This window comes from Lottia gigantea, assembly GCF_000327385.1.
Source record: "Lottia gigantea unplaced genomic scaffold LOTGIsca_63, whole genome shotgun sequence".
Taxonomy (NCBI): domain Eukaryota; kingdom Metazoa; phylum Mollusca; class Gastropoda; family Lottiidae; genus Lottia; species Lottia gigantea.
The window spans coordinates 1,727,724-1,742,438 of NW_008710145.1; positions in this window are offsets into that span (position 1 = coordinate 1,727,724).

Genomic DNA, 14,715 nt, shown 5'->3' on the forward strand with positions numbered 1-14,715 from the left:
ATAGTAAAATAATATATATTAGTATTTAATTAGTGGAGATAACATATTCATCTCCTATCAAATATCATTCAATACTGTATGAAAGCACTTCTTTTATTGGTTAACGTCTTCAAGGCGCCATCTAGAGCACGTGGGGTTTAGTTCCTATACTTGAAAGAATTTAAATTGAGCGGGGTTTAAAGTGGTTTAGAGGATCATCATATCTCTCTGGTCTTTATCTTTGTCAATCTATGACAGTAGGGATTAACTACAGTCCCACTTTACCAAGATTAGATGTAAACCGAGGCTGGAGATGAATATTTAAACTAATATATCCACCTGGTACGACGAGCAACTGTAATAATATCGTCAGGGCCAGGATTTCTATATAAAGATAGCATTACAGAAGTTATATATTGGGTTGAATATTAGGCTTGATGCAAACAGTCAAGGCACTTTCCTGTATCAGGGCTTTGGTATTTCATCGACGCATTAAGTTTTCTTTATCATTTGTATCATTCGAAAGTAGGAGAACAGCTTATAATATGCAGTCTCGCATCTTACTGTAAATATTTAGCTTTTTTGGAGGTTGAAAGTATTAAATTACAAGGAATGGTCTATGTAAACAACATGAAATTGGTGGTCATTGACAGTAAGATTTAGGACTGTATGGTAAAGGTTGTGAAAAAATGAAAACAAGATGACAGTGAACCATCTTCATGAGTGTCAATTCTGAAAAGAATAGCCACACATGTATATCATGATCACCATATAATAGCAATGACCCCAACAGCTTTGAAAATCATCGAGAAAAAATGAAGAGCTACAACAGTTCATTATATTCATTTTGAATTTGAGTTTGTAGTAAATTGCTGGAAGGGTGTATTGTATGAAGTTAGAAAACTAGAAGAGGCTACAAAAAACACCAGAATCAACACAACTGTTCCAATAACGCACTGTAACAACCTAATCGATGCTCGTTATATCTCTAATATAAGTTGTTCAGTTTCTGAAGAATCGTTAAAAGCTACTCAAACCGGCCATGAAAGTGCGAAAATCGCCAAGAGCAAACCATTTTGAGTATTCTAAGTTTAAATAATACCAATTAGAACATGTTCTGGGGACACTCCACAATACTTGTTAAGTTTTATATTTGAATCAAAATTACTTAAAACCAAACTGATAAAACACACAGGATCAGCGTTTCCCAAAACTCACCCAGATCACACATAGAAGACATATTCAGCTGATAAAATTTGTTGTTGAACTGGAACTTTAGAATTTTCTTGTATCTGTGATTGTCTTTGAATCATTTGCTTGTGATCTGTAATTTAGTACTGCTCCTTCTGTGAGTCAATGACAGGCACTCTATGACCAATATTGTTTATTGAAGGAATCGTATCGGAACAGACAGATCTGACTGTCTGGGAAGTGAAAATACAATTAGGGCCTAGTCTTATTAGCAGGTGTCAAATTAATAAGTCTCACATTATAATGAATGAACGATACAATAGACTTGTGTCCTGGTGCTTACCTACACAACTCCCAGTGTTAACGTCCAAACAAGGAATTGATTAGTTCACTTCTGGCATCTCGGATTTGTTAATCACTAATTACCTCAACTAATTCTTGCTGATTTCCCATTTGAACAAACTTTTCACTTTCCCGCCAATTTTCTCACGTAAGCAGACGTTTCGTGTTGTTAAGTTCCCAGAAGAAAAGGAGAACTTCTGGTAGCTAGGGAAATCTAATAAGACAAACATTGACGTATTTGAAAATCAATAATTTAATTTTGGTGAAGTTTTGAGTAAGTTAATTATAGTCTAGTTTAGGTAATAGAGTATGTAAAATGGTAATGAATAACTTATAACACCAACATCTATCCGAGAGGAAATCGTATTTTAGCTGTAAAAAAAGATGTCAGTGTTGAAGAACAGAAATTTGAGGAGATTTCAAAAGTCAATCAATTTTCAACGTACAGCGTTCATAAGTACGAATTGGACACTTACTAATTCAGTTGAGATAAATTTCAAACAAATCGAGCTTGTTTCCAATATGCACCAAGCTAATTATAATCATTAATTATACCCGATAGGTTTAATCATTAATTTTGCCAAAGAAAGCTATTTTCAGATGGTTCTGACACTCACTTCAAATCGGATACCACGTGTCGGATGGAAGGATTGGTTAGCAAGTTCATATGGTTAAAGGATTAAATGAAGTTCATCTATTTATTATATAAAAGATAGTTTGAATGGTGGCCAGATATTGGTCTAAAATACTAAGAACAAAGGATACCTAAACTCTTCAAGATTCCACACTCTTAGAACTCTCCGTTAAAATAATATACAATCTTAATGAACCTATTAATACGAAGAATACGTGGCGATATCCATTTTCTTACTATTAAATGACCACACACGTCCTATTTATTTTACCTCGATAGAAAGTCAATATTATTAACATATTATAAATAAGATGTTTTCGTAATAAGAGAACAAAGAATGAGCAATGTAAACAGTCAATCAGTAATGGTCAATCTAAGATAGAAAAGAATTATTGGTAATAACCAGGTTAAGAGGCAGGTCTAGAACAGGGATGTAGAACTTTTCATAATCATTGATGTGTTTGCCAGGAACGCCAGGAAAGTTCAGAACACCTCTATAGAACTTGAAAAAACCATCTTCAACATTTTATTGCGAGGTTAGATTGTACACCCCCCTCCCCTTTGGCTCCGCAACATGACTGACAGTAGGTCGGAAGGGATGGCTTAAAAAATGCGTATGTTCGATTGTTTTTTGTCACCGTATTCGGGTACATGAAGACTTTTGTCAAGCCAATACTAGAAACAGTACTTGAAGGAAGGAAACAAATCGAGAAACTCACACCAGCAACTAAACCAACTGCTATAAAGGGTGCAAATATACCTTTGGTGAGTTCAATTATTGATTGTCATGTGAGGGTGAAATCCTTGTTGTTTAACATGCAGAAAATTTCCAGGTCGGGATGTAATGTCCAGAACGTGGAGAGAATTCACGATGACTACTTAAGTATAAACTTCAAGTTTTTCAATTCCTTATTGCAATTTCCTTAAACTTTCATTTGTTTTCATTGAAGGCTATTATCTTCGATCATTGAGAAAGGTTTATGAGTTAATGAGGTATGATCTAAGGTGAAAGAAATATCAGTTTATGTATTTAGGAAATCAGTTATGTCTAAAGTATGTTGTATAATAATCAGATCGTAAAAACTCTGTCAACTGTCACTTTTATTAAACCTCATAAACTTGTCAGCAAAACAGATTATTTCTGCCAGTATAGAAAGTAAAGTTAACCAGTGCAAGGTTAATCTAATGTTTTATATGAGCTATTTATCATTTAGAGCATTGCCAATTAGCCATAGTCTTCCACTGACGGTAAAAATCACTGTTTGACTGGATTTAACAACTTGGCATCTGCATAGCTGAAATAATGTAAATTTAGATAATTATCTGAGCTCATATTATTTCCCCTTCTTTCAATGAATCAATGGCATTTTAGTTTTACTACTCCAGAAATACACTGTGTCAGTTCCTGCGGAACACCAACCAACTGAAAACACCATGTAATGCCGAGTTTGGTAGAAAAATATCGGATTCTTAATTACATTGTACAAGACTTAAAAGGCCTGAATTGGTCGGATTCTCGTATGTAGGAACTGTCTCTAATTTGGAAAATAAACCAAATCCACACAAGAGAAATACTGAGTTGGTGATAACAAAAGAAATGCACATTTGAGGTTGCCCTCGTGATTACCATGCAAGTAAGGAAAATTCCTTGCGTTTTTTTAAGCGAAAATTTATCAATACTGAGAACCTTCTGGAATTCCAAGTCGCTATTTTGGCACGCAAATGACATCTGGGTTAATATTGAAATATAAAGAAATATCTACAGTTACCCTCGAAACTCAAGGGTCTACTTCAGAACATTCACCTATGTTTAGGCTATGGAAAGTAAATTGTTAGGGTAAGAAACCATTATTTTAAACATTGACCTGGCTTTATTGATACAAGACAAGTAGATAATACGAAGTGTATTGGAATGTAATGATCATACTGACATATTACTCTACTGGAAACTATTATTCATCACCATTATGAGAGCCATCTTGAAAGTGTCGCCCACTAACATAAGCAGATATTTTTAGAAACGAAAAACAACTCGAGAACGAATTTATTCCGAGCTGCACTTGAATTATGTTAATGTCGTGTATGCCAAACTCAATGAACATTTTTCTAAGATAGCATAGTCTTTGCCCATTCCACTCTTTTTTGATTCCATATTTCCCACGACCTGACAGTCTTCTGTGTATTTAAGTTTGGTCTATTCGAAAAACTCGAAGCTCTTAGCCGGGCTGATATCACATCGGAAGGGGTTAATTTGGGATGGTACACTAAATTTACCAATTCTCGCTATCATGGACACCTCCGTAGCTAGGCTATATATTGGCATTAACCGTAGTCCATGAGAGCTCAATTTGCCGGCAAGGGCAAATGTTAGTTGCTAGGTATAATTGTCGTTCTCTGCGGTAAGAATAATACCTTACCATTGTTTTTGTTCATATGTACTATTAAATACGTTGACAGAAGTCATTAAAATTTTATGTGGATGTAAAAAATATAGAGGTGTGTAGAGTGTCGCCTACCTAGTGTAATGGCCATGTATTTAGGAGAAATTTATTTTAATGTCAGTATATTACTGTCAGTTTGTAGATGCCAGATTTTAACTGTGATACCGAAAAAACGTAGGTTTGGGAACTCGCGAGTTCACAAACAAAAACTATATAAAGTACTTGTAGGTCAGCAATAACGGTGACTTCTGACTTCGCATGAGAGGCAGGGTATGTTCATTCTCCAGATCACCTGATATCTTCTCGGAATCCAAATGCCTGTGACAAATTTTATTGGGTTGGAACCAAGGTGTTTGTCTCATTTAAAATGTTCATATCTTCTAAACCCTAGAAATTCACAATCAAAAACTAAGAAAATTACAGTGCAATCATGAAGTGACAAAATGTACGTACAAACTTATCTTCCTCCTCTGTCAGAACTCTTTATAGAACTTTAAGGTAGTTTAAGGAGATCGCTCCAATCGCTCCATCAGATCCAATTTTTGCAAAAACATGGGAGCATCGGCAACTAACGATACTGCAATTTTTCAGTCGTTCGGTTTGCTTCGGTCGACTAAATTGGTCGATTTAGTACATATTACATTATACCCTACATTGCACCATTCCCAGATTTTTAAATGTACAAGATTTTATTGAGCTCCAGTTTTAAATCTGCTTCATATAGCAGTCGGGTAATTATTAAATTTAATTCAAAATTAAATCAAATTTAAAATATAACTGTGAGAGTTTTTGAATGCAAATGTATGTGAAAGTACTCTAATTCCTGAGAGAATGTGTTCATGATAAATGGAATGGAAAATTGAAAGTTGATTTTAAAGTTGTTATCGGCTGTAATGTGGGTTAAAATCGTCCATTTTGTCAAATTAGTTAGTGTAGATATTCTGTCACTGACAAGTCTGGTTGGTGAATAGATGTATAAAAATACAGACATTTTACATTAACTTTATACCTAGAGAACCTCTATTACTATAGTCACTTAATATATACCTGCCAATCGGGTAATATTTGATATTTAAACACACTTTTTTTAACCTAGAAAACCTGCATTATTCTAATCATTGAGACATACTTTTCTTATACATGTACATGATAATGGCAGTATTCTGTGATTAGATTGGTGTTGTTCCTATACGTACTATAACAGTTATATTAGGCATTAGCAATATTGTTATCTTGAATATGCTGAATCTACAAATAGGATTAGATATAGATAATCCCCCAACAAGGCTTTGCATATCGATCTCGTCATCAAAACTAAATACTTATTGCTACTCCGAGTGTATTATGGTACTGTTAGAAATTTTAATATTGTAGGCCAGTGCTGTAATCCAGTCAAAATTGTTCTCATGCACACTACATATAACTGTCTGTATTCATTCGCTCAATCAGTAGCAAATGAACGAACATAAAACAACATTATATTTAAAAATCATGAATTATTTAGTTAAAAAGTTGCTAGAAAGTATTTATGACTTGATGTCTTTGGAATCGCATGACATAGTTACTTTATCAGAATAAAATAGATTTTAAATCTCGACAAAAACAAAGGGAAATCCTGATTAAACATTTCTTTCAATCCGGCACTTGTCACTTATGATATTTCAAAATAAAGAGGATTACTTTCCTGTAGCCCACATTACATTAACAATAATAGAATCCTTTCTTAGACTTCTTTTTAATTTCAATCTTTTGAAAACTGACAGCTGAGATGTGTATGGAAGAGGCTCGAGGCCATATACAGTATTAATGTTTCTGCCATCATATTTCCTGCCCCAACTGATGAAACTATAAAAGACAATGTTTTGAATGTCGTCAGCTTCAGGCTTCTTACAATGTCGGCTGTAATTATGAAGAATCTTTAATTATAGTTTCAATGCGTTTATTTCCGCACACCAGGAGATCATGTTGGAGAGAGTAAATTATAAAATTTCTGTATTTGACGGGAGTGGGTTTGATAATTTACTAACAAAATGAAGGCTTCGATCATATTTTTTACTGAAGATTTTAAATTCAACCCAGTCTTCTATAACATTTGTTTATATAAAAAGAATCGGGAAAACCCACCAATGATTGTAATCAGATTCTTCTAGGCATGGCAATTGAAGGGGGAGAACTCAGTCGGAGTAATATTCTTAAAAAGCTATCACCAAGGAACTAGACGAACCAGATAGATCAGGTGACTATTAGATAAAATGTTCCGCTGTGCTGCTTTGTATTAGCGTTATTATAATTTGACATAGTAATGGTAAGAATGTAGTGAAGAGTACATCATGCAAAATGTAGCTCTATGCGATTCTTCTATTTTAACACAGGGCTAAGAGGTCGATAACTCCGTCTGAGCTTGAAAATATCTGCAATGAATCAGAGGCAACAGTAAGATATTGAAGTAGATGTCAACAAAACAATAACAATAGACGATTATTTTACTCAACTTTCCTTTTCTAATTTTCGAGTGAACAACCTGATAGGAAAATTATTCAGTAATCGAGATAATAATTGCGTGTCAAATAAAATCATAGACAGTTATAATTGGCGGAAATTGATGTCAAGTTAGGAGACGTGGAGTACAGTTAGTAACCAGAGAATGGTTGGTAGATTCATTCTGTCGGTATTTAAAGGACTGTTCCCATTCTCTAAAGTAGTAATTGGTCTCATTGGTATTATTTTATTAAAATAATGGATATTTTCATAATTACTTCTCAAAAAACGTTTAAAAAACGTTCCAGTCCAGTTATATGCTGAAAACCGAGCTGTAAACTTAATACTATTGGAATTATTATTTACATGGGGAAGTCAGTATGAATGATTTTATCGTTCGAAACTTTGAGTTTATTTCATTAACATGGGCAACCGATATTATTTATAGTCGATCCAATGATATACATTCAGACTCTGATATAACAAGCTTTGTCTAAAATGCTCATAACATATAAATAGTATGGTGATGGATTTATGAAATAAGTTTATTTCAATCAGTCCCACTTCCGGTCAGTACAATTAGTCTAAAGCGATAATCGATCATTATCCTTTAAACCATTCTGACTGCGAAAGTCTGCTAGTGTACGAAGAGCGTTTTTCTGGCTTTTTGTGTATATTTTTTTTGTATGATCATTGGGCACTTGATTCTACTTCCGATAGGTTATACACGCGGTATCTCCCTTTAAAATGATTAAATCAGAAGCCTAGAACTGTTTATATATTAAGAGAGTTAGTAGAGACAGGTTGTTATTACCAAACTTATTTTCTAATCAATTTAAACAAGAAAATTATAGTGCATATATAATAATCAAGATGGCGGCAGACAGAATTACAGCCAATATTGTTAATATAATATAATAACTTGACGTTTTATGATTGTTTTATGTAAATCGCATCGAGCAAATCATGAAATGATTCAAAGACAGACTGGTATGCTGTCAGCATGTTTATAAACTTCGATGCTTTCCAATGCAATATGGCATGTGTCAGATTTACATAATTTATTAAGTCAGTTCTATTTGAGTATTGCTGTAGATCAAAGATCACAAGTCTAGCTTTGCAGCGTTATCTGAAGCTCCCCATCTTTGTGGTTCTTTAGCATTGTGTAAATGTCTATCTGATAATAGCATGCCTAAAACAAAATATACTGTAAATACATTAACAGGTTTGATAACGTCATTAATACCACATTATTTAGTTGAATTCTTGGGTTCGTATGAATCAAGATATTTGACATAGTTTTTTAAATTTTTTCCGAAAGTAGAATAAATGACTATAAAATTTGATAATCAAATGTATTTCTCCGGAGAACAACCTATTCACGAAGATGCTGAAACCAACTTGACATTTAACAGTGTGTATAATGCAGAAATAGTCATTTGGGGTCTGATGAAGTTAATAGATAACAAATGAAACGATTTATTCTTCAATAAAATAAATCTGTTAGAAATATGACATCGAACAAAAACAATCAAATGTCAGGGTGAAGAGGAAGGAGCCAGCGGCAGGATATTTCTTAAAGAGGATATAAACAAATCTATATAAGTGTGTCCATCCGCCTGGCTCGTCTGCAGCAGGTTTCCGTTTATAAACATTGGGTCATCCTCGACAATTCCTTCTTGTCTTTCGGGTGTTTTATCTTAAAGGTATTCTGGGCGGAAAGTGGAAATTTATCATACAACAATCATTTCTTTCATGAGATGTCATAATACACGTGTTACAAACATTACAAAAAATCTCTAGCATGAATACAGAGTTAAATGTCATCTAAAATTCTCGTCCTCGAGGTATTTATATTAATGTTTATTATTATATGTAATCATTTAACATGTCAAATATTTGCTAGACACAAAACAGGTGATGGAAAAGGGAACAAGCCCTGGGAATTTCTTTATGACGAAATATCTTACATTGGTTCCTGTAACTACATGCCTGCCGGGGAGTGGAATATTTGCATCATCCGCCATACTGTCTGATAAACCACGTTTTAGAACATATCAGTAATTACGGAAATGTTTCCAGGGTTTTATACAGTCTGAAGATATGATCAGAATATGGCGACGATTTAAACGCAAAATAATTTATCTCTTTTACAACATGTTTGAAGATTTGGCTTGCAGCACACAAATGATACAAAACGCAACAACGCTCTGTTGGTGGTACGTTTTGTACACCAATAACAGCCTTGTGGAATTCCAATGCATAATCTGTGATATCATTCATTTTTATGCACTGTATGTGAGTTAAGCACAATGTATTAATACACTTTACTTAATATTTGCCATTCAAATGAATTCTCTCAAGATACTAATTGAATCAATGTTCATTGTTATCAATATTTGTTAAAAAATATTGATCTAGCCTTTACGGTCTTATTTAATATTCTTTTTTTATCAAACTTGTTGTATATTGCTGTTATTTAATACTGTTACGACACCCACTCTGAATAAAAAAAATGTAAAAGTTTTATATACGAGGTTTCGGTTAGAAAACTGTAACCTCTTAAATCAAGACCTCATACTTAATTGGAATCTTAGTATTATACCACGGGGAACTGGAATTTGTGCACATAACGTCCTTTATGCAGTATGATGACCTACAATTCTCACAGTTCTTGGTGTTGGTGATAACCTAGGAAGGTCAATGGTTGTAGTTAATCAACGTCAAAACACTTCCCGAAATCCAACACCAAAACCAAAACAGGATATTTCATGTATATGTTATTTTTTAAATTTTAAATATTATAAAATAATTAATTGGTTTCACGTTTATTTTCCTATACTACTAAAGTTCCTTCTGCCAAAGACACGTATGCATACACAAAAGATGTTATATGCTTCTGAATCGTTGTGACAGCAGAGAGTTGCTGATGGCTATAACGGAAGTAATCGAAATACCCAGACACAGCAGAAGATTCATATTTGCATAAGGTGACCTATATTGGACAAGTTTTGGAAATTTTGTGTTTCTAAATTAACTCAACACAGAAATGTAAGAAAATGTTTTTACGTAATTAAAAGCAGCTTATTAGATTTTACTATTTTATCATTAATTGAAATCAAAATGGTGGAATGAGAAGATAATTTGTTTTGTAATAAAATATAGCGAGAATCTAGAAATATAAGATGAAGAAATCAAGAATTATAACTTATCTAATTAACCAGTAATTTCACTGGTACGATTTCATTTGTACCATTGTTAATGTAAGCGTAAATTCTATCAGAACATCAATGTACGGTTTGTTAGTTTAATAGAAGATCTGTTAAATCCACAACAGCTGTAACAAAACATCTTCTATTACATTTTAAAGGTAGCCATACCCCTCTGTAGACTCCGAGCTACAGTTATATCATGCAAAATGCCAAATCTCTGATGCCAACATGAGTATTAGTTACAGTATCAGTATCGATATTTTTTCTATCAGTATTTCTGTTTTGATTTGTTTCTTATCTGCATTGTTAAATAAAAAGAAATACCGCATTTTAAATGCATCAGAATTTATCATTACAATCCATAGTTGACGTTAATCTGAGAATCCATTTCCACACAATAATAAAAAATGTATAAGTTACTGAACAATTCCAGTTTTGATTGCAATGACCATCTTCAACACCTTCTTCAAAACATGTATTCAATAGGTCAAAATGTCAGATTTAATGTATACAACTGTGACAATCTCTATTCGGAAACCTTATATTGAGATTTTGCTTTGGTACATTGTATGAAAATCCGATATTTCCGGTTAAATCATGGAAAAAAGCACATTGATTAAATTTTTTCGAACACATGTTTTAATTAGTACATCACACCCAAAATCACATTCTCTCCATAAAAAATTGTTTTTCAATCTGTTATCTGCCTTCTTTTTATCTTGTCTATCAATACACTTAATTAAAACTACAATGTTTCTATTGTTTTCTTTCAAAATACTCAGTATCTTCAAAGTAAATGAAACATCACATATTGAGCTTCCAGTTTCTTCTTCATTGGATTGTTTTAAAGGTAACTTTAAATATGACAGCGATTTTTTAATTACACATAACACAGTGCTTTGGAATACACATCTAACAATTATCGAAGGAAAACTATATATGCAATACTTGCAAACACTTACAATACTGTCAGTTAAATACGTTTAATTCTTATCGTCATACTTTCACAAATCAGAGTTGTTGTGATAATTTGTCACTCAACAAGTTTTGTTAGTAATATTTCACTCAACAACAGTTGTTAGTAATACTTCACTCAACAAGCTTTGTTGGTAATACTTCACTCAACAAGAGTTGCTAATAATACTTCACTCAACTAGACTTTTTACTAATACTTCACTCAACAAGGGTTGTTACTAATACAAGAGCTCTTAGTAATACTTCACTCAACAAGAGATTTTAGTAATATTTCATTCAACAAGAGTTGTTAGTAATACTTCACTCAACTATAGTTGTTAGTAATACATGTACTACAGTTAAAAAGAGTTGTTAGTGATACATGTTCTTCAGTTAAAAGAATTGTTAGTGATACATGTACTTTACTTAAAAAGAGTTGTTTGTAATGCATGCTCTTCAGTTATAAAGAGTTGTTAGTTATACATGTACTGCCCTTAATAAGAGTTGTTACTAATACTAAACAAAACTTACCTCAACAAGAGTTGTTAAAATGCTTATCTATTGTTTACTGTTGTTAAAACTTTATTTCTAATGCACCTGCTTCATTATGCCGTTGGCTAGCATTTCATACAATTTTAGTTTCTTATTTCCTTACCAGAAAAATATTGAAAACAAACACATGCAAAAAGTTGATTTACACATGTATTCATCTAAAATAACAAATCAACATGCAATATTTACCTAAATTATATCTCATAAAAAAATCTTATCTAATGAGGTAAATCAACTAATTACTAAATTATTTAAAACATGTTTTAATTTGCTGAATTCAAGCCTATCGAGTTTCTGTAGAGTTATATCTAAGTGAAATATCATCCAGAATAACCAGTATTTGACGAGTTGACGATCAAGCGGGATTACAACTAGCTGTAATAGTAGAAAACATCAGAAGAATTACGGATAATGAGTGGATTAGTCTAGGAGTAGTTTAGACTCTAATATTATCGTTTCTATAGAATTATAACTGGTTGCTAACACGTCTGGTCTACCCATATTTCTATATTTCTTCTAGTATGTCTGTATGTATATTAAATGATTTATTTATATTCAAAAACCTAGATAACAAATATATCTTGGGAGCCTGATGACTGTTTTATGGTCAGGAAATTACCACAAATCGTCTCTGGGTAAGCTTAAGATAAAACCATCTACAAGACAGGCTGCTAAAATAAACATGACTTTACCACATGAAATGTAAATATTATGCATACAAGCTAGATGATTACTATTCAAACAATATTCATTGTAGATTGCTGTGCATCATAATCGTGGCAGTGCCCATTTCAAACACACGATCTTTGTAATACCATGTATATACTTAAATAACATTGTGGAAGCAAAAATATTTCGCACGATGTTCAATTTAGGAATTCAAAATGAATAATATAAGCGAAATGGAATTTCCGGAAGGGAAAACTAAGAGTTAGCAAGCTGTGCTTTGCTAAATAAATATCTGTATTGTTTCGATATGAATTGACGATATGAAATTTATTATCCCTTTCAAACTTTACGGGGGTAATTAAAATTTGGTTCCTTGTTACTACATCCAAATAAACTTTTTTCTTTTACATCTTAGAATCTAAAATACGCTGAGAGTAATTTGTTATTTTATTTAAATAGAGTTCTTACAATGCCAAAATTAACTCGGCACCTGTGAAGTTTCTTCTATCTTTGTAATTTGAACAAACTGTGCATATTTTACTAAGATTAGAACTGATATTTACCAGAATAAGAAAGGACACAGGCCGCGTGAGAAACAAAGAATTTCACGTCTGCCATTACATGCCTGACGCGCCAAATTAAGCAGGAGGTCCTCCAACCACAGCTGCACACACATCACTCGATGCGGTGGACAGATTCCAACGCCTATATTTTTTAGAAAGAAAATAGTTGCTCAGTTTTCACTCGAATAATTGGTGCCTATTCCAACTGTCAATCAAAATCGTTTCACTGAAAGAATTTTAAAGACATTGAAGAGATAACAAAATCTGTTCAATACTGAACTGTAGATAACTTCGCATTGTTTCGGACATTATTATACTTACTGTTACATATAAGTGTATATCAACATGACTGTGTAAGAAAACAAAGGGTTATTCTGTCTGCTCAAGGTTTGGTATAAAATATTAATTTACAAATGGCACCTAATATTATGGATTAATAAATGGTATACAATGGAACAAAACTATTTAATTTGTAAATTATTAGGTGAAGCCAATAAAAAAATGCGTTTAGTTACTTCTCTCTATAAAAGACATCCAGTTCTCAAAATACAAAAGGTCGAATGTCCATTTTCGAGCCACTTTTCTTCTGGAAGGCCGCTTGATGCGGTTGGTCAGTTTTTTAGTTGAGATCATTCTATCCAATATTGGCACTCATTTGCCCTATAATAAACTAAAAAAGAAAGAAATTTCGTGACGATTTTCATCTTTGCATCCACGTGAGATTTCCAATTAGTGAGATCACCTATAAGGCATTTTGCAAATCGATACCTACAGAAATTAATTTCGTTGTGCGTGTGTATATTCTTCTTGAAAATACTCTTAAAGGAATGCAATATCTTTAAGAATTAGTCCTTCTAATAGTTTATAATTGCAACAATGCTCATTACAAGGTTTGTCTATATTAGTCCAAGTAAAAGTAAAAAATATAAACGCAAACTGTCTTTTCTTTTCCATTCTACCTGATTTCGTGCAGATTAAGAACAAATCTTGATCTTGGAAGCAAGAAATTTTAAGTTCAATATCGACTTTGTATCAACAACAATCTTTTTAATGTGAGTCATTAACAAGATAATATTATGGCGCCAATCATTCGATTTTCATGGAAAGTTTGTAGAAGTATCAGAAATCAAACCACGGTTACAGGAAGTCACTAGTCCATCAAATGTTGGAGCTAGTTAAATACCAGTTTTATTTTAATAGTCCGTTTTGCTTACAGAAATAACAATGTCACGTAATGACTGGTTTAAACAGTGGTCTTGTAGAACTATTTAGAATTATAGTCAGTACTATTGTCCATCCATCAATAAGATATATCCGAGTTAAACATACAATAAACTTTAAAGTCTAACTTTGGCGAAAACCTTTTGTATGGGTTTAAAGTTGAAGTTGATCCTTCCCAAACACCAGCCCTGCTTTCAAGTTGCAAAACGTTTCGAAGCTGTTTTTTTTTTAAATTTTATATGCACCCACATGGAATGTGACAGCCGTTCAATTTTAGCCCTTAAACACTCTAGCAGGCACAATTCTGAATGGATTTCGACGAAACTTGGAGTGAGTGTTTGTTATCACTCAAGAATGAACCCTATCGAAAATCAAAAGAATATAAAAATATTTAGTAGGAGTTATTGCCCTTGTTCTCGAATACGCGTTCAATGTTTAGCTCGTAAACACTCTAGAAGGCACAATTCTTTATGGATTTT